Raw genomic sequence first — 24,590 nt, forward strand, 5'->3', positions numbered from 1 at the left:
AAACAATATTTTTGAGCAGAGGATCTTGTTGAAAATGCCATATGGGAAACTTCTGGGAGCACCATTGGGGAATACAGCCAAGCTAAGGCATTCAAACTGTTTGATTAATAGACTTAGAGAAAATAGGTCCAGGTTCAATCTGGAAGGGATTGAGAGATGAAGCAGAAGCAAATCAGGGAAATAGATATCAGTGGCATTTATGGGATGAGAAATTCTGAATAACCTCACTCACCAAGGTTCAAAAAAGGCAAATGAACGATTATGATCAATAAAGAATTCTGATACTGCAAATGTGGATTCTGGGTTTAAAAGAAGAACCAATGTCTTGCTGCAGGAAAGAAACTGTGTCTTGCTGGGTAATATGTTATGGTCTCTGTAACCCTGGTTCTCAGCAAAGTGCGTGGCACAATACACTGTCTGTAAATGAAGCAGGAGCTTAGTGAATGAATGAAAAATAGTGCGTTTTGAACAGGAGAATGAAACGACTAGGATAATATTTTAGAAAGGTCACTCTGTCTGCAATAAGGAATAGGTTTGCTCTGGGAATGATTGTAAACAGCCAGGCTATTGAGAAACATATACGAGAGCTGTAGAAGAAATAACCATGATTGTTTAAGTGGAGATAAAGAGAAGTGGGTAGATTTGAGAGATGTTTGAATTGATGAATCACCAGAACTTGGTTATCAGAAGTATGAGGTAAGAGTGAGGGAGGAGCTGGGATGGTGCTCAGGTTTCTGACTTGAGCAATAGGATGAAATATGATGCCAACAGTCAAAGCAGGAGAATATAAAAGGGATTAATTGGGGGATGGGTAATGATATGATAATGAGTTCAGCATTAAATTTGTTAAATTTGCTATCTCTGTGGACCATCCAAGTAAAGATGATCAGTAGGCAGATCTCAGAAAAGAGCCTTGGACTAGCAACATTGAGATAAGGGTTTTATCAGCCTAGATTTGCTTATTAAAACCATGAAGGGAAATAAAATAGCCCACAAGAAATATACATAGGCAGGAGATAGAAGGACAGATAAATGTCTGAGGAATGTCTTCGCTAAAGGATGGGCAAAGGAGCTCACAAAAGAAACCAAGGAGTGGTTTAGGGAGTGGAGACAAAATAAGGAGAGTATGGCACTGCTGAAGGAAAAATTAAGGGTGATACAGCTGCATAAAGGTCAAAGAAGATCAGAACTAAATACATATGTACCTTTAGAATTGCTTTTATTTAGGCCACTGACCTTGATGAGAGAAAGTTCAGGGTAGGGAAGGAGGAGGGAGCTATCTGCAGTGTTAAGAAGTGGGTGGAAACAACTCTCGGAGCCAGTGAGCATGCTGGGGAAGTGAGACAGGGTTGGGGGGAGTGATGTAAGATTCAAATAGAAGCCAGGAGTTCAAGCTCCTCTTTTTAGAAATTGGGTGTTGGATGATGAAACAGGGCTACAAGTTTATATTATTATATTAGATCCCCCAAACTGACGCCTGTTTTGTGGAGTGACTGTGGATAAAGGGCCAGGTCCAAAGCACTAACTGTGGTTTGTTTGTTTGGTTGTTTTTGGTTTGCAATGTTATTAAGGGCTGTGGACAGGAAAGAGAAGAAGCATTATTTTGAGTTATTTTTTTCTAAAAGCAGACAAATCCCAGTTTTACCATAATCCTTCCTTCATTTCATTATTTTCTCACTTTCCTTATCTTCCTGCTATTCAAACCAGGCCAGAATATTTTGTCTTTCCTCCACCTAAGACATAACATAAGGTTTTAAAAGTACTCCTTTCATGGAATTTTGAATTACACAGTTTACCCAAATTAATTTTATAGCTTATAAAAACTTAAAAGTGCCAAAATGGATTATATTATTATGCTTTGAGTCCTCTTCCTTGAGAATAAAATATATATGAATCAGAGTGGTATTAAAAATGTTTAACAACAAAATAAGTCCTATCTATATGTATATCTTAATCTTTATCCATATAAATATCTATTTATCCATCTATCTATATGTAGACATTTGCACAAGCTTTCCATAGTTGGTCTTTCATAGGCAAATGTGCAAAATTTTGAACCTTGGTTGGTATATCATCCTTTTTAAAGATTATTACAATGTAGCCACCGTATCTCTTGACTCTGATCTTGATATTTGTATAAAATAGCACCTTCAATAAATTTTAACTCCATGAAAATTGATACCTGAATTAAAGAAAACTGAATTCCACACTTGTTATATGAAACAAACTGCTGATAAAACATTCTATGTAAGCCTGTAGCCTATTCCCTTTCTGCACTGACTGGGCTTGGCAATTCCAATTTGAGAAAATGGCAATATGGTTAAGTGCATTTAAATTTTACTTTCATATTCATCCTCCACAATAGTGTGGATTCAGACATTTTCCATCCTTTCAAATCCTCAAAATCTATATTTATTTTTTAAAATATAAGAATGGATGTATAAAACTAGGAGATGATTTAATTATTCATAGTATAACATTTTATTGACTTTTGTACGTTAAATTTCTTCTACTGTGAACAGTAGAGAGTTTCAGAGACTTCAAAAACCAAAACCAAAACCAAAACAAAAATTAAACAAAATGTATTAGCTTTAAGATGGTGCTCAGCATTCTTAAAGTTTTGTTCTGACACTGCTTTGTTCATGTTGCTATTCTAAGTACTTTGTAGCAACTGTTAGACATTACCCTTGCTTTTTTTTTTTTTTAACATCTTTATTGGAGCATAATTACTTTACATTGTTGTGTTACTTGCTGCTGTATAACAAAGTGAATCACCTATACTTATTCATATATCCCCATATACCCTCCCTCTTGAGTCTCCCTCCCACCCTCCCTATCCCACCCCTCTAGGTGGTCACAAAACACCGAGCTGATCTCCCTGTGCTATGCAGCTGCTTCCCACTAGCTAACTATTTTACATTTGGTAGTGTATATATGTCCATGCCACTCTCTCACTTCGTTGCAGCTTACCCATCCCCCTCCCTCATCCCAAAGTCCATTCTCTATGTCTGTGTCTTTTTTTTTTTTAACATTTTTATTGGAGTATAATTGCTTTACAATGGTGTGTTAGTTTCTGCTTCATAACAAAGTGAATCAGTTCTACATATACATATATCCCCATATCTCTTCCCCCTTGCATCTCCCTCCCTCACACCCTCCCTATCTCACCCTTCTAGCTGGTCACAAAGCACTGAGCTGATCTCCCTGTGCTATACGACTGCTTCTCACTAGCTATCTATTTTACATTTGGTAGTGTATATATGGACATATATGGACATATATACACTACCACTCTCTCACTTTGTCCCAGCTTCCCCTTCCCCTTCCCCGTGTCCTCAAGTCCATTCTCTAGTAGGTCTGCGTCTTTATTCCCATCTTGCCCCTAGGTTCTTCATGACCTTTTTTTTTTTTTTTAGATTCCATATATATGTGTTAGCATACAGTATTTGTTTTTCTCTTTCTGACTTACTTCACTCTGTATGACAGACTCTAGGTCCATCCACCTCACTACAAATAACTCAATTTCGTTTATTTTCATGGCTGAGTAATATTCCATTGTATATATGTGCCACATCTTCTTTATCCATTTCTCTGTCAATGGACACTTAGGTTGCTTCCATGTCCTGGCTATTGTAAATAGTGCTGCAATGAACATTGTGCTACATGAGTCATTTTGAATTATGGTTTTCTCAGGGTATATGCCCTGTAGTGGGATTGCTGGGTCGTATGGTAGTTCTATTTTTAGTTTCTTAAGGAACCTCCATACTGTTCTCCATACTGTCTGTATCAACTTACATTCCCACTAACAGGGCAAGAAGGTTCCCTTTTCTCCACACCCTCTCCAGCATTTATCGTTTGTAGATTTTTTGATGATGGCCATTCTGACCAGTGTGAGGTGATACTTCATTGTAGTTTTGACTTGCATTTCTCTAATGATTAGTGATGTTGAGCATCCTTTTATGTGTTTGTCAGCAATCTGTGTATCTTTGGAGAAATGTCTGTTTAGGTCTTCTGCCCATTTTTGGATTGGGTTGTTTGTTTTTTTGATATTGAGCTGTATGAGCTGCTGTTATAGTTTGGAGATTAATCCTTTGTCCATTGCTTCATTTGTAAATATTTTCTCCCATTCTGAGGGTTTTCTTTTTGCCTTGTTTATGGTTTCCTTTGTTGTGCAAAAGCTTTTAAGTTTCATTAGGTCCCATTTGTTTCTTTTTGTTTTTATTTCCATTTCTCTAGGAGGTGGGTCAAAAAGGATCTTGCTGTGATTTATGTCATGGAGTGTTCTGCCTATGTTTTCCTCTTAGAGTGTTATGGTGTCTGGCATTACATTTAGGTCTTTAATCCATTTTGAGTTTATTTTTGTGTATGGTGTAAGGAAGTGTTCTAATTTCATTCTTTTACATGTAGCTGTCCTGTTTTCCCAACGCCGCTTATTGAAGAGGTTGTCTTTTCTCCATTGTATATTCTTGCCTCCTTTATCAAAGATAAGGCGACCATATGTGCATGGGTTTATCTCTGGGCGTTCTATCCTGTTCCTTTGATCTATATTTCTGTTTTTGTGCCAGTACCATACTGCCTTGATAACTGTAACTTTGTAGTATAGTCTGAACTCAGGGAGCCTGATTCTGCCAGCTCTGTTTTTCTTTCTCAAGATTGCTTTAGCTATTTGGGGTCTTTTGTGTTTCCATACAAATTGTGAAATTTTTTGTTCTAGTTCTGTGAAAAATGCCAGTGGTAGTTTGACAGGGATTGCATTGAATCTGTAGATTGCTTTGGGTAGTATAGTCATTTTCACAATGTTGATTCTTCCAATCCAAGAACATGGTATATCTCTCCATCTGCTTGTATCATCTTTGATCTCTTTCATCAGTGTCTTATAGTTTAGTGCATACAGGTCTTTTGTCTCCTTAGGTAGTTTTATTCCTAGGTATTTTATTCTTTTTGTTGCAGTGGTAAATGGGAGTGTTTCCTTAATTTCACTCTCAGATTTTTCATCATTAATGTATAGGAATGCAAGAGATTTCTGTGCATTAATTTTGTATCCTGCTACTTTACCAGATTCATTGATTAGCTCTAGTAGTTTTCTGATAACATCTTTAGGATTCTCTATGTATAGTATCATGTCATCTGCAAATGGTGACAGATTTACTTCTTCTTTTCCGATTGGATTCCTTTTATTTCTTTTGCTTCTCTGATTGCTGTTGCTAAAACTTCCATAACTATATTGAATAATAACGGTGAGAGTGGGCAACCTTGTCTTGTTCCTGATCTTAGAGGAAATGGTTTCAGTTTTTCACCATTGAGAACAATGTTGCCTGTGGGTTTGTCATATATGGCCTTTATTATGTTGAGGTAAGTTCCCTCTATGCCTACTTTCTGGGGGGTTTTTATCCTAAATGGGTGTTGAATTTTGTTGAAAGCTTTTTCCACATCTATTGAGATGATCATATGGTTTTTAACCTTCAATTTGTTAATATGGTATATCACCTTGATTGATTTGCGTATATTGAAAAATCCTTGCATTCTGGGATAAACCCCACTTGATCATGGTGTATGATCCTTTTAATGTGCTGTTGGATTCTGTTTGCCAGTATTTTGTTGAGGATTTTTGTATCTATGTTCATCAGGGCTATTGGCCTCTAGTTTTCTTTTTTTGTGACATCTTTGTCTGGTTTTGGTACCAGGGTGATGGTGGCCTTGTAGAATGGGTTTGGGAGTGTTCCTTCCTCTGCTATATTTTGGAAGATTTGGAGAAGGATAGGTGGTAGCTCTTCTCTAAATATTTGATAGAATTATCCTGTGAAGCCTACTGGTCCTGGGCTTTTGTTTGTTGGAAGATTTTTAATCTCAGTTTCAATTTCAGTGCTTGTGATTGGTCTGTTTATATTTTCTATTTCTTCTAGGTTCAGTCTCAGAAGGTTGCACTTTTCTAAGATTTTGTGCATTGCTTCCATGTTGTCCATTTTATTGGCATATAGTTGCTTGTAGTAATCTCTCATGATCCTTTGTATTTCTGCAGGGTCAGTTGTTACATCTCCTTTCTAATTTCTAATTCTGGTGATCTGAGTCTTTTCCCTTTTTTTATTGATGAGTCTGGGTATTGGTTTATTAATTTTGTTTAACTTCTCAAAGAGCCAGCTTTTAGTTTTATTCATCTTTTCTATTGGTTCCTTCATTTCTTTTTCATTTATTTCTGATCTGATTTTTATGATTTCTTTCTTTTTTCTAACTATGGGGTTTTTTTCTTTTTCTTTTTTTAGATGTTCTACATCTAATTGCTTTAGGTGTAAGGTTAGATAGCTTATTTGAGATTTTTCTTGTTTCTTGTAGTAGGATTGTATTGCTATAAACTTCCATCTTAGAACTGCTTTTGCTGCATCCCATAGGTTTTGGATCATAGTGTTTACACTGTCATTTGTTTCTAGGTATTTTTTGATTTCCTCTTTCATTTCTTTAGTGATCTCTTGGTTATTTAGTAGTGTATTGTTTAGCTTCCATGTGTTTGTGTTTTTTTCCTGTAATTGATTTCTAGTCTCATAGTGTTGCAGTTGGAAAAGATACTTGATATGATTTCAATTTTCTTAAATTTACCAAGGCTTGATTTGTGACCCAAGTTATGATCTATCCTGGAGAATGTTCCATGAGCACTTGAGAAGAAAGTATAATCTGTTGTTTTTGGATGGAATGTCCTATAAATATCAGTTAAGTCCTTCTTGTTTAATGTGTCATTTAAATCTTGTGTTTCTTTATATATTTTCTTTTTGGATGATCTGTCCATTGGTGAAAATGGAGTGTTAAAGTCCCCTACTATTATTGTGTTACTGTCAATTTCCTCTTTTATGGCTGTTAGCATTTGCCATATGTATTGAGGTGCTCCTATGTTGGGTGCATAAATATTTACAATTGTTATACTGTCTTCTTGGATTGATCCCTTGATCATTATGTAGTATCCTTCTTTGTCTCTTGTAATAGTCTTTGTTTTGAAGTCTATTTTGTCTGATATGAGAATTGCTACTCCAGCTTTCTTTTGATTTCCATTTGCATGGAATATCTTTTTCCATCCCCTCACTTTCAGTCTGTATGTGTCCCTAGGTCTGAAGTGGGTCTCTTGTAGATAGCATATATATGGGTCTTGTTTTTGTATCCATTCAGCCAGTCTATGACTTTTGGTTGGAGCATTTAATGCATTTACATTTAAGGTAAATATCAATATGTATGTTCCTATTACCATCTTCTTAATTGTTTTGGGCTTGTTATTGTAGATCTTTTTCTTCTCTTGTGTTCCTTGCCTAGAGAAGTTCCTTTAGCATTTGTTGTAAAGTTGGTTTGGTGGTGCTGATTCTCTTAGCTTTTGCTTGTCTGTAAAGGTTTTAATTTCTCCATCAAATCTAAATGAGATCCTTGCTGGGTACAGTAATCTTGGTTGTAGTTTTTCCCTTTCATCACTTTAAATATGTCCTGCCACTCCTTAGTGGCTTGCAGAGTTTCTGCCTAATGATCTGCATTAACCTTATGGGGATTCCCTTGTATGTTATTTGTTGCTTTTCCCTTGCTGCTTTTAATATGTTTTCTTTGTATTTGATAGTTTGATTAGTATGCATCTTGGCATGTTTCTCCTTAGATCTATCCTGTATGGGACTCTCTGCACTTCCTGGACTTGAATATTTCCTTTCCCATATTAGGGAAATTTTCAACTATAATCTCTTCAAACATTTTCTCAGTCTCTTTCTTTTTCTCTTCTTCTTCTGGGACTACTCTAGTTCGAATGTTGGTGCATTTAATATTGTCCCAGAGGTCTCTGAGACTGTCCTCAATTCTTTTCATTCTTTTTTCTTTATTCTGCTCTGCAGCAGTTATTTCCACTATTTTATCTTCCAGGTCATTTATCCGTTCTTCTGCCTCATTTATTCTGCTATTAATTCCTTCTAGAGAATTTTTAATTTCATTTATTGTGTTGTTCATCATTGTTTGTTTGCTCTTTAGTTCTTCTAGGTCCTTGTTAAACGTTTCTTGTATTTTCACCTTTCTATTTCCATGATTTTGGATCATCTTTACTATCATTACTCTGAATTCTTTTTCAGGTAGACTGCCTATTTCCTCTTCGTTTGTTTTGGTCTGGTAGGTTTCTAATTTGCTCCTTCATCTGGTGTGTATTTCTCTGCCTTCTCATTTTGCTTAACTTACTGTGTTTGGGGTCACCTTTTCCCAGGCTGCACGTTTGGTGTTCCTATTGTTTTTTCTGTCTGCCTCCAGTGGGTAAGGTTATTTCAGTGGGTTGTTTAAGCTTCCTGGTGGAGGGCACTAGTGCCTGTGTGCTGGTGGATGAGGCTGGATCTTGTCTTTCTGGTATGCAGGACTTCGTCCAGTGGTGTGTTTTCGGGTATCTGTGAACTTATTATGCTTTTAGGCAGCCTCTCTGCTAATGGGTGGGGTGGTGTTCCTGTTTTGCTAGTTGTTTGGCATGGGGTGTCCAGCACAGGAGTTTGCTGGTCATTGAGTGGAGCTGGGTCTTAGCGTTGAGACGGAGATCTCTTGGAGAGCTCTCGCTGACTGATATTGCATGGGGCTTGGAGGTCTCTCGTGGTCCAATGTCCTGAACTTGGCTCTCCCACCTCAGAGGCTCAGGCCTGACACCCGGCCAGAGCACCAAGACCCTGTCAGCCACATGGCTTAGAAGAAAATGGAGAAAAAAAAAAGAAAAAAGAAAATGAAGTAAAATAAAATAAACAAATTTGTTAAAATAAAACATAAAAATATTATTAAAATGAAAAAATTAAAAAAAGTATTAAAAAAAGAGAAGAAAGCAACCAAACCAGTAAAGAAACCCACCAATGATAATAAGCACTAAAGACTATGCTAAGATAAATTTAAAAATCAGAAACTAGTCAGTCATTTACAGCAAACCCCAAGTCTACAGTTGCTCCCAAAGTCCACCGCCTCAATTTTGGGATGACTCGTTGTCTATTCAGGTATTCCATAGATGCAGGGTACATCAAGTTGATTGTGGAGATTTAATCCACTGCTCCTGATGCTGCATGGAGAAACCTCCCTTTCTCTTCTTTGTTTGCACAGCTCCTGGGGTTCAGCTTTGGATTTGGCCCTGCCTCTGCATTTAGGTCACCCTCTGGTGTCTGTTCTTCACCCAGACGGGAGGGGGTTAAAGGAACGGCTGATTAAGGGGCTCTGGCTCAGTCAGGCCGCGGGGGAGGGAGGTGTATGGAATGTGGGGTGAGCCTGCAGTGGCAGAGGCCAGCATGATGTTGCAACAGCCTGAGGTGCACCGTGTGTTCTCCCAGGGAAGTTGTCCCTGGATCACAGGACCCTGGCAGTGGTGGGCTGCACAGGCTCCTGGGAGGGGAGGTGTGGATAGTGACCTGTGTTTGCACACAGGATTCTTGGTGGCTGCAGCAGCAGCCTTAGCATTTCACGCCCATCTCTGTGGTCCACGCTGATAGCTGTGGCTCACACTCATCTCTGAAGCTCATTTAGGCAGTGCTCTGAATCCCCTCTCCTTGTGCACCCCGAAACAATGGTCTCTTGACTCTTAGGTACTTCCAGACTTTTTCCCAGACTCCTTCCTGGTTAGCTGTGGTTCAGTAGCTCCCTTCGGCTATGTTCACATAGCCAACCCCAGTCCTCTCCCTGGGATCTGACCTCCGAATCTGGAGCCTCAGCTCGCAGCCCCGCCTGCCCCGGTGGGTGAGCTGACAAGCTTCTCAGGCTGGTGAGTGCTGGTCGGCACTGATCCTCTGTGTGGGAACCTCTCCACTTTGCCCTCTGCACCCCTGTTACTGCACTCTCCTCCGTGGCTCTGAAGCTAACCCCCCCACCCATCCCCCGTCTCCACCAGTGAAGGGACTTCCTAGTGTGTGGAAACTCTTCCTCCTTCACAGCTCCCTCCCAGATGTGCAGGTCCCATCCCTATTTTTTTGTCTCTGTTTTTTCTTTTTTCTTTTGCCCTACCCAGGTATGTGGGGAGTTTCTTGCCTTTTGGGAAGTCTGAGGTCTTCTGCCAGCATTCAGTAGGTGTTCTGTAGGAGTTGTTCCACATGTAGATGTATTTTTGATGTATTTGTGAGGAGGAAGGTGATCTCCACATCTTACCTCTCTGCCATCTTGTAGGTCCTCTTTAAATCTTATATCCTGATGAGGGGTAACATATATAAGTATATTATGAATAAGCCATGGTTCATGTTCTTTTTTGTACTGTTTACATTTTAGTTTATTTGAAGAACCTTTCCTCCCAATTCCAGGTAAAGCAATGAGCTGTAAGACTAGAAATCATCACTCAGGAACAAAAGTGTACAAATATCTACATCCATTAATTTAATGCAAGACTACAGAGAGATACATGATATTTTGTTATTTGTACGCACCAGCAAGTTTTCACAACCTAAGATCAAGGTTGAACACAAAGAATTATTACAATGGCTACTTGAAATGATACAAAATTGCCCTGGGAAGTATGGCCAAAAACAAACCAGCAAACAAACAAAAACAAACCTTAGCGGTCAATGTAAGGCACAAATGTACTGTAATTAGTACATTACTGCATAGTTACTTTATAGGTCAGTTACAGATCTAAATAGATCTTAATGGTAGAAAACAAAAGTTTATTTGAGTCATAAGTGTGGCTTATTATTATCTATTGTGAAAGCTACAAATGCAACTATTTAGGGCATTTACCTCATTCCACACAGTGACCTGTAATGTTGATGCAGCCCATAGCACTGACATTTCTCTATTATTCTTTTATTTTATATTTCTATCATCATGATTAAGTTGGGAGGTTCTACCATATTCTAAGACAGATGAGATCTTATGGCTATGTCAAATATTGGACACATAAAAGTAAAGCCTCATAAAAATACTAAAATCCATTGAATTGTACACTTAAAATGTGTCAATTTTATGGTATGCAAATAATATCTAAATAAAGCTCCTTAAAAAAAAAAAGATAGGAGCAGGACAGGATATCACTTGAAGCCACTACTGATTGATGGCTTGGGATTCTTGGGTCTTCTGTGAAATACAGTAGTGCCAGTTATTCATCCTCAATGTTTTATCTTAAATTGCTTCTTTCCTCCAGATACTTTTCCAGCTTCAAAAATGTCCAATCAGCTTCAGCTCATAAAAACAAATATGAAACAGAACAAATCTTTATTCCTCTTTCCTCCTTTTCTGCCTTCTCTTAGGTTTTAGATTTTTTTTAAAAAGTCTGCACATTCTATTTCTTCATCTTTACCCCCCACCAAGTTCTGGCCCCTCACTTTACTATTGGATTGAGACTGACTGTGCAGAATTCACTAGTTGTTCTTGGATTGCCAGATGTAGTGATTTCTGCACAGTTCTTATCTTCCTGGAACTCTCTGAAGTAAGGGACATTCTTGAGAATCTCTTTTCATTAACACATTTTTTGTTTTTGGCTTCAGTGATGCTATTTTTAACTTGTCATATCCCTTCTCTAATTAGAGTTTTACAGTGTTATTTCTTTTTTTGGCTTATCTCGTAGGTCCCACTTCTCCCAATCCTAGACGCTTCCCAACTACATTCTCTCATTCTCTTGGCATTAGCTCTCACACTTCTATGAAAATGACACCCAAATCCCCAGCTCTATCCTTACTCACTGTCTTAACTTTGGGTACATATTTTCCACTTTCTTTTCGATTTCTCCATCATCTCATACTGAACTTCAAAAAAGGCATCTTTCCTCTTCCCCCAGACTTTATCTCCCAATCTTAATTAATAATATATTCATACATCTAGTCAACCATCTTATGATGTTTATATTATCTATAATTCCTATCTCTTTTTTATTCTGTGTATCCAGTCAGTTACCAGGTCTTGTCATTTCTATCTTGAAATTTCTTTCATGTTATATAAAACCTTTCTCTGTTTTCATAGTTATAAACTATTCCCAGGACTTTAAGGCAGGGAAGGGATGGTTACATATACAGTCTACTAACACAGAATTCCCTCAAGACCTTACTTTTTGTAACACTCCAGGAGGCTGTCCTGACACAAAGTTCAGCATTATGTGAAAGAACAATGTCTTTAGAATCAGGCCAGGACTGGAGCTATCACATATGGTGCATGGCTGTAAATTAGAAAAATAATCCTAAAATATACATCTTTCTATCAAAAAATAGTCATAATATTGATTTTGCAAGACAAACTCTATTGACACCTGTGGGAAATTTTCAATAATAAATATACCAATCTACCTCATCTATACTCTTATATGTAGTGTTCTAATAAGTGCAGAAATTACACAACCATACACGGTAGCACTGCATGGGTCTACATTGTTCAAATCCCGGCCCTACAGCTATGTAACATTGGTAATATACTTAACCACTTTAAACTTCAGATTTACAACCTATAAAATATGACTAATCCTACTATCTCTTTGAGAGTTTTTAGCAAGGGTAAATAAGAAAATTATATATATATATATATAATTAACAACTTCAAGTTTACCTGCATACATTCTCAATCTACTGCCCCAATAGTACAAATCATTAAAAGATGCCAGATTGTGGAATTCCTTACACTAATATAAAGATGAGATGAAAATACTGTTGGTTTTAACAGCTCACTATAAATCATTAAAATTTTTATCTCTGAGAATATTTCATGGAGGACATTTCAAAAGAATTAGAAGAATACATGTCCTATTTTTCCAATAACTAAAGGTGTAGCCCAGAGCCTAATGTTTATACCTGAAAGTTGCTGTTAGCTATTTGGACAAAATGATGAAAAGGCTTTTAACACAATACAAGAAAGTGTCTTAGTTTCATCATTTCCATGTTTTGATTATATTTTATTATTCTTTTATTTTAGGATCAGCAAACTACAGGCCATGGGCCTTATGTACTCTTTTTGTAAATAAAGTTTTATTGGGACACAGTCACACACATTTTTATATGCATTGTCTAGGCTGCTTTTCCACCACGATGGTAGAGTTGAGTAGTTGTCACACAGAACTGTTGGTCCACTAAGCATAGAATATTTACTATCTGGCCCTTTTCCTAAAATGTTTGCTGGTCCCTGCCTTTCTGGTCACTTTAAAAATATTAATTCACTTGAACTTCGATTTTGCTCAATTTTACACATATGAAGAAAAAAGATTGTATTAATCTGGAGTATGGTGAGCCTTATTTTTCCTTCCAAAGTATATTTTATGGCTCAACAATGGAAAGCTAGTTTCTGTATGCTGCCTTAAACATGTACAATTCTCAGGGGTTTTTTTTCAAAAAAGAAAACAATACAAACAAAAACCCCCTATGGCAGAACAACCTGTTTCTCTTCACCAGATTTTTATTGGCATTACCTAGAAAATGTTTCCTGTCAGAAATAAGCTTTTCAACAACTGATATTTTCCTTTCTTTTAACATTAAAAAGTGATAGTAGGGAAACATCCATTTAATAGTCAGAAGAGCCATGAATTTGATGACATAGTGATGGAGTTATTTTCCTGTTGGAAACTATTTTTGAATGAAATTCAGGGAATTCGTGATTAACTATTTTTTCATTAAAGCAAGTAGTTGAAACCATACTTTTCACATGGGAGAACAATTCCTATTTTGCAAGATTTTAAAAAAATTAATAATCTACATTAAAAGTTCAGTAAATAATGGTTTCTCAATAGTAGTTATTTTTTTTATTATAAAGATTAAGTTCATTAAGTAAAATATGTCAAATTATTTCAGCATACCCTTCAAAAAGTCTATTTAATGCTCAACTCCCCATCAGTTTGCTTTGAATTACTTAACTGTTCCTTCTGTGTGCTACTTCTCATTTTCAAAAATGAATAAGAATTTAACACTCCTCACCTTTTTTCACCTGTAACTTAAAAGACTTCTACCAAAGACATTTATAATTTAAAAGCTAGTTGTCTGGTGTCATTTGGATGTGTAGATATACCTAAAGGTATAATTAGTTATGGAGCAAGGAAATATACAGCAAACTTTAAGAGATTTATTTTTTATCTGGCTTTCCAATTTCCTAAATATCAATGGCCAGGGAATGGACCTTAATTATAAGAACATCCTCTAAGAAGTTTGCTGTCAGTTAAGACATTCTTTGTAGTGTGTTTTAGAGTCAAGTCATGAAAGTTAAGTTTTCCTATTATTAACTGTGACGCAGTTAAGAAATACTTTGGGATCCAATATAGAAAATCCTCAAAGTTAAATAAAATTAGTAGGAGAAATGAAATCTCTTTTTAAAAGAAGAAATTGATTACAAAAAGGTAGCATTTCCACTGATATCAAAATATAGGTACAAAGCACAACAGGGTGCATGTTAGCTGGATTATGAAAGATATTCATAGACAAGCATAGTTCAAAGCAATCTAGTTCTGGTTCCTGCTCCTGCCATTGTTATGAGGATTCATTTTAGCTGGAAATATAAATCTCCCAAAAGTCACAGTAGTTCTTGGGGCAAATATAAAGAATTTGAGGTTAGAATTTAGTCTGGATTCCTAAGATCTTTTGGACCATGTATCTTTCTCCTGAAAAAGCTTCAGGCCAAATTTTAGTCTATATTTTGTATTGTATTCTAGACTGTGGTCCTACAAAACTTAAAATTTACCTCCTTTGGGGACTATAGCTCATCAGCACAGGAATATGAAAGAGTTTTTCTGCACTCTTATTATACCAGGAGTGCTGCTCACCAAAACAATCAGTTTATTCAAGTAATTGGAAACCAATGTGAAGTATTTACACACAGTGAACACAGCCTAAGACAAAAACTATAGTTTGGGAAAATAATAAGAAGTTAGGGTTGGACAAGATGACCATGAGAAGTTATCTATCTCATTTTGTATAAGAAAGGCCTACTGGAAAGATGACAGATAGACTTGCTGTATCCACATTCCAGTTGGGAAAAGGGATAAAGAATCACCTGAATGATTAGGCTTTAAAGTTTAAGGCCATTAGGGATTTGGAATGTCTGAGATGAAAGATCTGAAACATCAGCCAAGAATTTATGTAGTTGTCAATAATGTGGGAAACTATTGATACAATATGGTTCTGGGATATCCAACATAGAAAATAAAATTTGAAATTGTTTCTCACACTTGTCTTTGTCTCATATTTTTATAGTTTCTTTTTTGAGGGAAAAAAAAAAGGACCAAGCCTCATTTTAAGGTTCATCTCAAAATTCCATGAATGAAAAGAGAAGGACTTTAAGGAAAGGTCAAGGCACTCTAGTCAAGCGTCTTGTTTTGGTTAGAGGTTCAGGGCTTATTGAGTAAGAAGATGTGATGTGTTTTCTGGAATGACCGATCGCACTAAAGCGTAGACTTTCTTTTTAAAGAATTTTATGCAAGGATGACAGAAGCCTCTTTTCTTTATGAAGATGTATGACTCATGAATGAATCAGTCTTTGTCTTACACTAGACAGCAATCACATGCTCACTAGTAAGGTTGCTTCTGTTAGCAAGAACTGTCTCACCCATAAGCAGCTAAAAGTGGAAGCCAAATACATGAAAATAAATTGAATGCAAAACAAACTCAAGATCTTGAAATGTAAGTGATCAACAAAAGGAATGATAATCTTGGAATATAAGTAATGACTGTATTAGGTCTATTAAGCTATCTTTGAATAGATGGGTAAAGTGCTAGGAACAGGCAAACCCACAACCATGTCTGGGACAAAGGGTCTCAGAAGAGACAAAGGGATGAAGTCAGATGTGAAGAGATTTTTTGTAAGCCACCAGAAGAAACACTAACACTGCACTCTCACACTTGGGTCTCTATCTCATTGGGCATCTGTCTTGATCAGTCAAAATAGAAAATGTTAAATCTCAGTTCAGGCTGGGCCATTACACATGGCCCCAATCCTATGCTGAATATGTGGCAGAGATCCCTGGGTAAACTTTCCTCTCATTTCCTAAGGGTTCCATTGGAGACAAGTTTTCCCCCACGTATTAGGAACAACTTACATGTAGAATGAATTCTGTTTTTTTAATATCTTATGTGGGTTAAGGGGAGAGTTGGCCATTGTTATTTCTTCCTTCCATAAAATTAGTCACCAAAGTGAAGTACTGGAAAAAGAGTACTCAAAACAACATCATTAGGTGAATAAAGCAGCATAAAAGGCCATAAATTTAATTATCTCTGTGTGTACACTGTCTTCTCAATTGTACCCTATTACAAAGTGGATTCTTATTGATTTACTTAATGTCTGCTTATATTTTGATTTCTGCATCTGTTGTCATTTTCCATAAGGAGAAAAGAATAGCTTTCCCTTAGAGTAGCAATGTAAATGATCAAAATAACAGATCTTTGGAAACTAAGTTCTCTTTTTTTCTGTTCTCTTCCTTCTACTGTTTTTCATTAGTCATCTCAGGAGATTAAATTTTCTTTAGAATACTAATTGGATGTAATTTTGCCTTGTCACTTAAGAAATTGTTAATCCTGGAAGTTAAATTTTGTGACAAAACAACATTTTAATTGGTTTACTTTTCAAATCTGCTGTAATTAACCAAATGTGTCTAGTTCTTGAGAAAGAGGTCTATAATTCTCCTGTATGAAAATATCGAGCAATGAAAGTCTATCTGGAAAAGATTTTTCTCCCCAGCCAATCACATGGTTTTTCCCCTTAATTAAAAAAAAGGGAAGGCTTCCCTGGTGGCACAGTGGTTGGGAGTCTGCCTGCCAATGCAGGGGACACAGGCTCGAGCCCTGGTCTGGGAAGGTCCCACATGCCGCGGAGCAGCTGGGCCCTTGAGCCACAATTACTGAGCCTGCGCGTCTGGAGCCTGTGCTCTGCAACAAGAGAGGCGGCGATAGTGAGAGGCCCGCGCACCGCGATGAGGAGTGGCCCCCGCTTGCCGCAACTAGAGAGGGCCCTTGCGCAGAAACGAGGACCCAACACAGCCATAAATAAATAAATAAATAAATAATAAAAATTAAAAAAAAAAAAGGGGGTTATTCTAAATGCCAGCTGCACTTTTCAGTTGACCAGAGGAAAGCCCATAACAGCCTCCTCTATCTTACTGAATGCAGCGAACATGCTTCAGTCCTCATCAGACTTGTTCTGTGCAGCCTCCACACCCTTGCCCAGTCAAGGTCCCTCCTTCCACAGATCTTTCTTCTTCATGTCTTCCATCATGCCGTACTCTGTTGGATTTTCCTGAGTTTCTTTGTTTCTCTTCAGTTTCCCTTGCTGGTTCATTTTCCTCTGCACATTCTTTAAATGTCTGCATTCTCCAGGGCTCTGCTGGCATTAGCCTCTCTTCTCACTTCCCAACTCTCCTACCTTATGCAGTACAGCTAAGTCTTTAACAACACAGGCTACATAAACCGACTACCTACGTTTAATCCTGTGCATTAGTTGTTTCCTATTGCTGTGTAGCAAATTCCCACAACTTTGTGGCTTAAAACAACACTCATTTAGCATTTCACAATTTTGCAGCACAGAAGTCTGGGTGGAGTTCAGCTGGGTCCTCTGCTCAAGGTCTCAACAGGCTGAAATCTAGCTGGAAGCTAGGGCTGAGGACTCATCTGAGAGGCTTGAATCTTCCAAGCTCACTAGAGTTGGCAGAATTTAATTTCTTGTGATTGTAGAACTGAAGGCCCCATCTTCTTGATGGCTGTTGGCCAGGGCCTAGTGTCAGTTCTTAGAAGCTGCCTGTGATTCTCTGCCACGTGGCCCCCTACCTAGACCTTCTAACACTTCCAATTTGACGTTCTTTTAAAGGGATGAACTGATTAGGCTAGGCCTACAACATCTCCCTTTTGTTTTTAACTCAAAGTCAACTGATTAATAACTAAACAGTAGGAATTGTATCCCATCACATTTACAGCTTTTGCCCTGCACAGGAGAGGAAATTGTGTGTACAAGGTACATACATCAGGGGTTAGGAGTGTTTGAGGCCATCTTAGAATTCTGCCTATCACATCCTAGTTCTGCCATTTACTAGCTGTATGAATTTAGGCAAGTTATATAATTTCTCTGTACCTTGGTTTTTGCATCTTTAAAGTGGGATAATAAATAAAATATTCTTTGTGGAATTATTTTGAGGATTAATGGGATTGATACATGTAAAATCCTTAGATCTGTGCCTGATACATAGTAAGAGCCTGCAAATTTTCAGTTATCATTATTAATCTATTTTCTCCCCATAGATATTGCATCCACTCCCATGGCTTCACACAGTTACTGATATTCTTATGATAAATATTGCTCTTCCAAAAAATTGCACTTTTTAAATCTAAACTTATGACTTCACTTGTAAACCTGATCTTTTCTAGTGATTCTTATCACAGTAAATAGTACCATTTCATGAAGTTCCTTATACTTTCCAATTTTCTCTCCATTTCCTACCATTCATTCATTAAAAAAATATTTTTTTGAGTATCAACTATGTACAAAGCATATGATGGCAGAGGATATAATGGTCGGTAAAAAGATACAGTCTGCCCTCATAGAACTTAGAATCAAGTTAGAGAGACAGATTATACTGTGTCCCACGAAACTTATCAAAACAAACCCATTTTCTCAATATCTTTTGCAAACACTCAAGTCAAAGCCACTACCTCTCTTTCCTGAACTAGAGCAATAACCCTTCACTGGGTTCCTACATTCACTCTTCCTCCACTTTTTTCCTCCTCTCAGAGCTACCGTCTTCAAGGAAACCTTATTATGTCACTCATCTGCAGAAATCTTTTCAATGGCCTCTTGTAATATGTACGATAAAAACAAATCTTCTTCATAACCTGCCATGCTCCTGCTGGAGCTCTCCAGCTCTGTACACCCCCACTCACCCCTCCCTGTCTGGGCTTTAGCCCTATGGCCTTCTTCTTGCTCCTCCATGGTGCCTCGCTCCTTCATGCCTCAGCACTGTGCACCTGCCGTTCCTTCAAAACTGGCCACTCTCTCTCTTTCCTGCTCTGTCTTTGCCTGATCATTCTCAGTTTAAATTTTATTCCCTCCAAACTAAATCAGGATCCTCATTATACTCAAAGTACCATATGAGTCTTCTTCATCACATTTAATATAACATATAGTTATGTATTGATTTGAGTCATTATTTGAATAATATCTGCCATCATTCTGAAGAAGGGATGTTTGAGACAAGATCTAAAAGAAGAGCTTCAGCCACATGAAAAGTTAGATTTCATAGATTTCAAATGTGTTTTGTTTATGAGGGAATATGACATAGCTTGCATTTTAAATGTAAAGGCTAATCTCAGAATGGGGATTTGAGGGGCAAGCTTCCTATGTAACTACCTCTGTGTTAATTCAGACCAAGCTTATCTTATTAGTATTTGGGAGGGAACACATCTGTGATCATGAGGGTTACTGAAGACCTGAACAAGAATGTGAAAAAGTGTTCTATAAGCTATAAAACTCACAACATGATTTTTGCTGCTGTTATTGTTAGTGTCACCAAAATATCAGTTTATCCAAACACTTGAGCTCGGTTGAATTTGACTCATTAGATTACACCCAAATACTTGGTTTACTTTAGCAAATTATTTAGGTCTACCTGTGTATTTTTCCATAAATTTACATGTTATGTGTGTGTGTGTGTGTGTGTGTGTGTGTGTGTGTGTGTGTGTAATACTGTTTTATCTATCAATATGTAAACATACATTTGGAATACACACTCACACATATATATATGGTGTATATGTGGTGCATATGGTATATACACATGCTTCCTATAATATATTTTAGTCTAGTGTTCATTATCATAAAATGGGTCAAGTTCAGCAGTCCTATTATTATAGCTTTATTTAAAATGTTAATTTTTAATACAATTCAATAATGCTTAATAAGATGATATTTGGGATATAACCCATCAATAGGTTTTGCAAATAGTGAAACAAGTCAAATTCCTTTAGCTTAAAAGTGTTTACTGATTTTTAAAATATATTTTATGAATATTCCAAAACTTTAGTGGTCAAGGCAATAAACAAAAACTTCTAGATGATGAATACGCTACTAATTTTTTGTAGAAAATATTAAAAATCATTGCTAAAAGTAAAAGCACCTTTATATTCAAGCTAACTGACTGTAGTTTCATAATTATTGATTTGTAGATATCTGCTTTGGATGGTTTCTGAAGCTAAATTCAGAACAATCTTAAGGTAAGCTGTTTACTTGGGGGATGTGTATGTTTATGTGTGTGTATTTTAGTTTTAAAGAATAAAAATATATGCCAAAACCGTGTGTAATAGAATATTCAAATGTATTTTTAGTAACTGAGCATTGAGAAATTTTCCAGTTCATGATAAACACTCAATGATATTGGTTCTGTATTATCTTTTTGTTATTTCTCAACTTCAAAAATATCAAAATGTGATAAATTGTTTGATGACTACTTATTAAATGTCCTCTCAGTGCCCTCTCGCACAATAGCCATGCAAGTAAATCACTGTGCAAATACATAAAACAAGTAAAGGACAATTAATACTGAATTATGTAGTGCTCAATATTGCTGAGTTAATAGAGGTTGGAATGAGTTATCAAATATGGGCTGGAGTAATGGGGACATCATGGAATTAATAATAATAATAATGATGATGATGATAATAATAGTAATACCATCAGCAATAATCATACTATTTACTTAATGTTATAACACAGGCACTCTACTAAACACTTTATATGCTTTAACTCATACAATCCTCACAATTTTACAAAGCAAAAGTATTATTCTTATTACTATTATTAATCTCATTTTACAATAAGAAACCTGAGGCTGGTTAAAGTTATGTAGCTGGTAAGTGGCATAGTTACAAGCTGAGGCCTAACTAACGCCCAAATTTTGGTTTCTATCACTGTGTAAACTACCTGGAAAAGATAAGAGTTAAACCGAATTTTGAAAATTTTCTACTGAGGAGACAATGAGAAGGGAACGTTTTGTGCTATGACGAGCACTAACAAAAGCGTGAAAAATCCTATAGATATGCAGTGTGCTAGAGTGACAAGTTGGAATGAAGAGCATTTGAGGAAAATGTAATAAAAATTGTATAGCCAGAGCAGACCGAGATTACGGACATACTTTGATGGGTAATATTGAGTGACTGTTCCAGTTTCATCTCTAGTGTCCTCTACCTGCAAACTACTAAATTGGATTATTACCATTGGAGTTGGGTACAAGAATCCACAATGTGGTCAGGGTGATCAGTTGAAAAAGATAAAAAGTATTGAATTAAAAGGGATCTTTGAAAATTATCTAGTCCTGTCAAGGCATGAAATGATGTCCTAATTCTAATAGAGGCCTGAAGACCTGGAAGCAAACAAAAATGACAGCTCTTTATGATAGATTAGACAAAAGGACTAAAGGAAGGAAGAACAGAGAGGGTTTTAAGATTATTCTCACAGCAAAAAAGGAAAAATTTTAAAACTGATAGAAAGGGAATATAAACTATTTTGTTAGAGAACAGAATGAGTTTGGTTTCTCTATTTTGCATCTGAAATATTGAAGGGGACCCACATTCACTGTTCTTACAGGACATAGAAAGTTAAATGAAGAAAGGGGTGAAGATTGGGTCCTAATTCCGTTAAATGTATTTATTACTTTAGAGGGGGTGATTACTATGGAAGGATAAGTATAAAAATAGAAGCACATGGGGCTGATATTTAAACACCATTTTCAGTTGAACATTTTAAGAACAAAATATAGGGTTGTAAGCTTGAAAAGTATATGTAAGAAGATGTAACTTGTATGCCTTCTATATGTAACACTAAATTCTCAAAGGTTTTATTTGTTTGGGATTTGTTTATTTCTTTGTTTGGCAACATAGTGTATTTCTTTTAAAAGTAAGTAATGCAAATTACTTAAAAGTCAGCTCTGGAAAACATTTATTTTAAATGTTGGCAATGTTACTTCTTTTACTTTAAGGATTTTCTTTCATTGGGCATTACCATTATCCTGTTAACAATGTTTCAGGCAAAATACAATTTTAAATTACTTTTATTTAAGAATCTAAGCTCTCATTCATTCATTGTGCAAAGAAATATGTGAATTAGATGATAAACAAGAAGAGAAAGAAAGAAGGGAATCTCTACTTAGAGTACAAATTACTTCATTTGGAGTTATCTCTCTCACTAATGCTGGCCTACAATTCTATAATATTTCTAATAATACTAAAACAATTTTTCCTAATATTAGTTTAAAATACAGGTTAAAATAATATGCATACAGAATTATAAACTTCTTACATTTTACTAAACATACTCACTCATAGATTAAATTCATCAAATACTTATTCAGTACCTAAATTCAGTGCTAAATTTTGGGCCCATTACAATACTTTTAATAGATATGGTTTCTCTTTTCAAGATGCTCACAGTCTAGTTAAAAAAAAAAACAAAACCCAAATATATAAACAAATTATTACATCATAATGTAATCCCTTGTTATGGAGGGACAAAGGATTGGATTACTTCTGATTGAGTGGATCAAGACTTGTCGTAAATATCATCAAGGAAATGTAGATCTTTAATTTACAAACCAAAAAGTAAATATACTTTCTAAATCTAAAGATTTGAGCTTAATTATGTTTATTTAAAATATAAAAGCAGTACAAAGACTAATTGAATTTCTTAGAGTTTGATTCTCAAAGACTATGTGTTTTTTTTTTTTTTCTATATTTGGAGTCTGGAGGAGAGTCTTTATATAGTGCTATCAATACATTTTTAGAAAGTAGAGATTTAAAATGTGAAACATATTGCCTGTGGTCTGCTACTTATTTTTCTTGACATTAGTACCATCAGGAACTGTACTTGTTTTGGGGTTTTTTTTTTTATTTTAAAATTTATTTATTTATTTATTTTTGGCTGTGTTGGGTCTTTGCTGCTGTGTGCGGGCTTTCTCTCTAGCTATGGTGAGTGGGGCCTGCTCTTCTTTGCAGTGCGTGGGCTACTCATTGTGGTGGCTTCTCTTGTTGTGGAGCATGGACTCTAGGCATGCGGGCTTCAGTAGTTGTGGCAGGCAGGCTCAGTAGTTGTGGCACACAGGCTTAGTTGCTCCGCAGCATGTGGGATCTTCCCGGACGAGGGCCCGAACATGTGTCCCCTGCATTGACAGATGGGTTCTTAACCACTGCGCCACCAGGGAAGCCCTGTACTTGTTAAATGCATCAAGAAATTGAATGAAAAAACTATCACTTTGATAACAGTTTTACTTAAGGTAATAAAACCCTTGTACAGGCAACAAACTGTATTACTTCAATTTTTTAAAAATAAATTTAAGTAGGATTAAAAATAATTTATAGAGTGTTCCTTTTCTGGCAGCTGTTGAATGAAAAACTCTAAAAATATGACTATAAAATACTTCTTTTTAAATGCTTTTCTGAAAGGGTAAGAAAGCAAAGAATCCAAAGGGGACAAAAACAAAGTGAAAAAAGCAACCCAAGAGGTAAGTAAGGGTAACATTGGGACAGAATATGAAGCAAAGGGCTAACTCTAGTTGTAGTCTGATAGAAGTGTCTCTCTCAGAGAATCAGAACCCTTAAGGACAACACTCTAAGAATAAGGGTCTACACAAAATAAACCTACCACCAAGAAGGTACATCAAAGAAACATGCCTATCTAGACCTTGCACTGGGTGGAGGGACACAGATTTGTCCTTAGAACTCAGAATTATTAGGTGGCTTTCACTGAGATTTGGTGGCAGAATTTACCTGTGTGATCAACGAACTTTATCCAGTAGTTTAGAGTGGTTCCAGATTCACAGTCAGTGAGTAGAAGCAAAATAAATCACTTGCTTTGTGAATCCAAATTGAATGATTCCAAGATAAATTTCTAAAATAATTAGTTACCAATTTAAAAATTACAAAGCATAAAGAATAAATTAGACTTGAGAGAAAGCTGAAAAAAACCATGACAGAAGACATAGTCTTAGAAAGATACATTGTATTGGAATGATCAGATTCAGAAAAGAAGTATGTTGAATATTCTAAAATTAAAAGAGAAATTAATTTTCTATTGCCATTTTTATTTTCTATGACAAATTACCACACACTTAGTGTCATAAAACAACACATTGTACAAGTGTACACCAGATGAAAATCAAAGTATAGGCAGGATGCAATTCATTCTGGAGGCTCTAGGGAAACTTGAATTAATTTCTTGTTCATTTGGGTTGTTGGCACAAGTCAGTTCTTTGTGGTTATAGGACTGAGCTCCTTGTTTTGTTGTTGGCTCTAGGTTGAGGGTTTCTCCCAGTTTCCAGATGCTGCCACATGGCTTGACTTTGGGCCCCTTTTTTACTTTCAAAGCCAGCAAAGGCAGGTTGAGACTTTCTCACATCATATCTCTCTGACCTCTTCAGTCCAGGTTGGCAGTGTCTCTGCTTGTATAAGATTCTCAAGAGCTCTGTGGATTTTCCATAGATGTCACAGGGATTCAATCCATTAGACAAGAGGCTCATGTGCAGATCTTTCCAAGAAAATCTCTACTTTTGGCTTCTGATGAGATGACTGATGGGATTTATGATAACTTCTTAATTTTTTCAAAGAGTCTTTTATGTTACTGATTACTCTGATCTTTTGATCTTTCTGAAATAGCTCAGAAAAATAATCTCTTAATTTTTAAATAAATTTAAATTTAAATGAATATCTTAATTT

The 24,590-nt window shown here is 36.3% G+C and overlaps 1 protein-coding gene across 5 annotated transcripts in view; it reads left to right on the forward strand.

The window, feature by feature from the left end:
* Positions 1-24,590, forward strand: part of CNTN1 (contactin 1) — a 358,325-nt gene that overhangs the window by 74,634 nt on the left and 259,101 nt on the right. For 4 of the 5 annotated variants that reach the window (XM_036867150.1, XM_036867147.1, XM_036867145.1 and 1 more), the window contains one exon: positions 20,055-20,102. The exons of the other annotated variant lie outside the window; for it this stretch is intronic. The gene's annotated coding sequence lies outside the window, so the exon portion shown is untranslated. The remainder of the gene's footprint in view (positions 1-20,054; positions 20,103-24,590) is intronic. 5 annotated transcript variants of the gene reach the window in all.

The sequence above is a fragment of the Balaenoptera musculus genome, chromosome 10 (genome assembly GCF_009873245.2).
Source record: "Balaenoptera musculus isolate JJ_BM4_2016_0621 chromosome 10, mBalMus1.pri.v3, whole genome shotgun sequence".
In the NCBI taxonomy this organism is placed as follows: domain Eukaryota; kingdom Metazoa; phylum Chordata; class Mammalia; order Artiodactyla; family Balaenopteridae; genus Balaenoptera; species Balaenoptera musculus.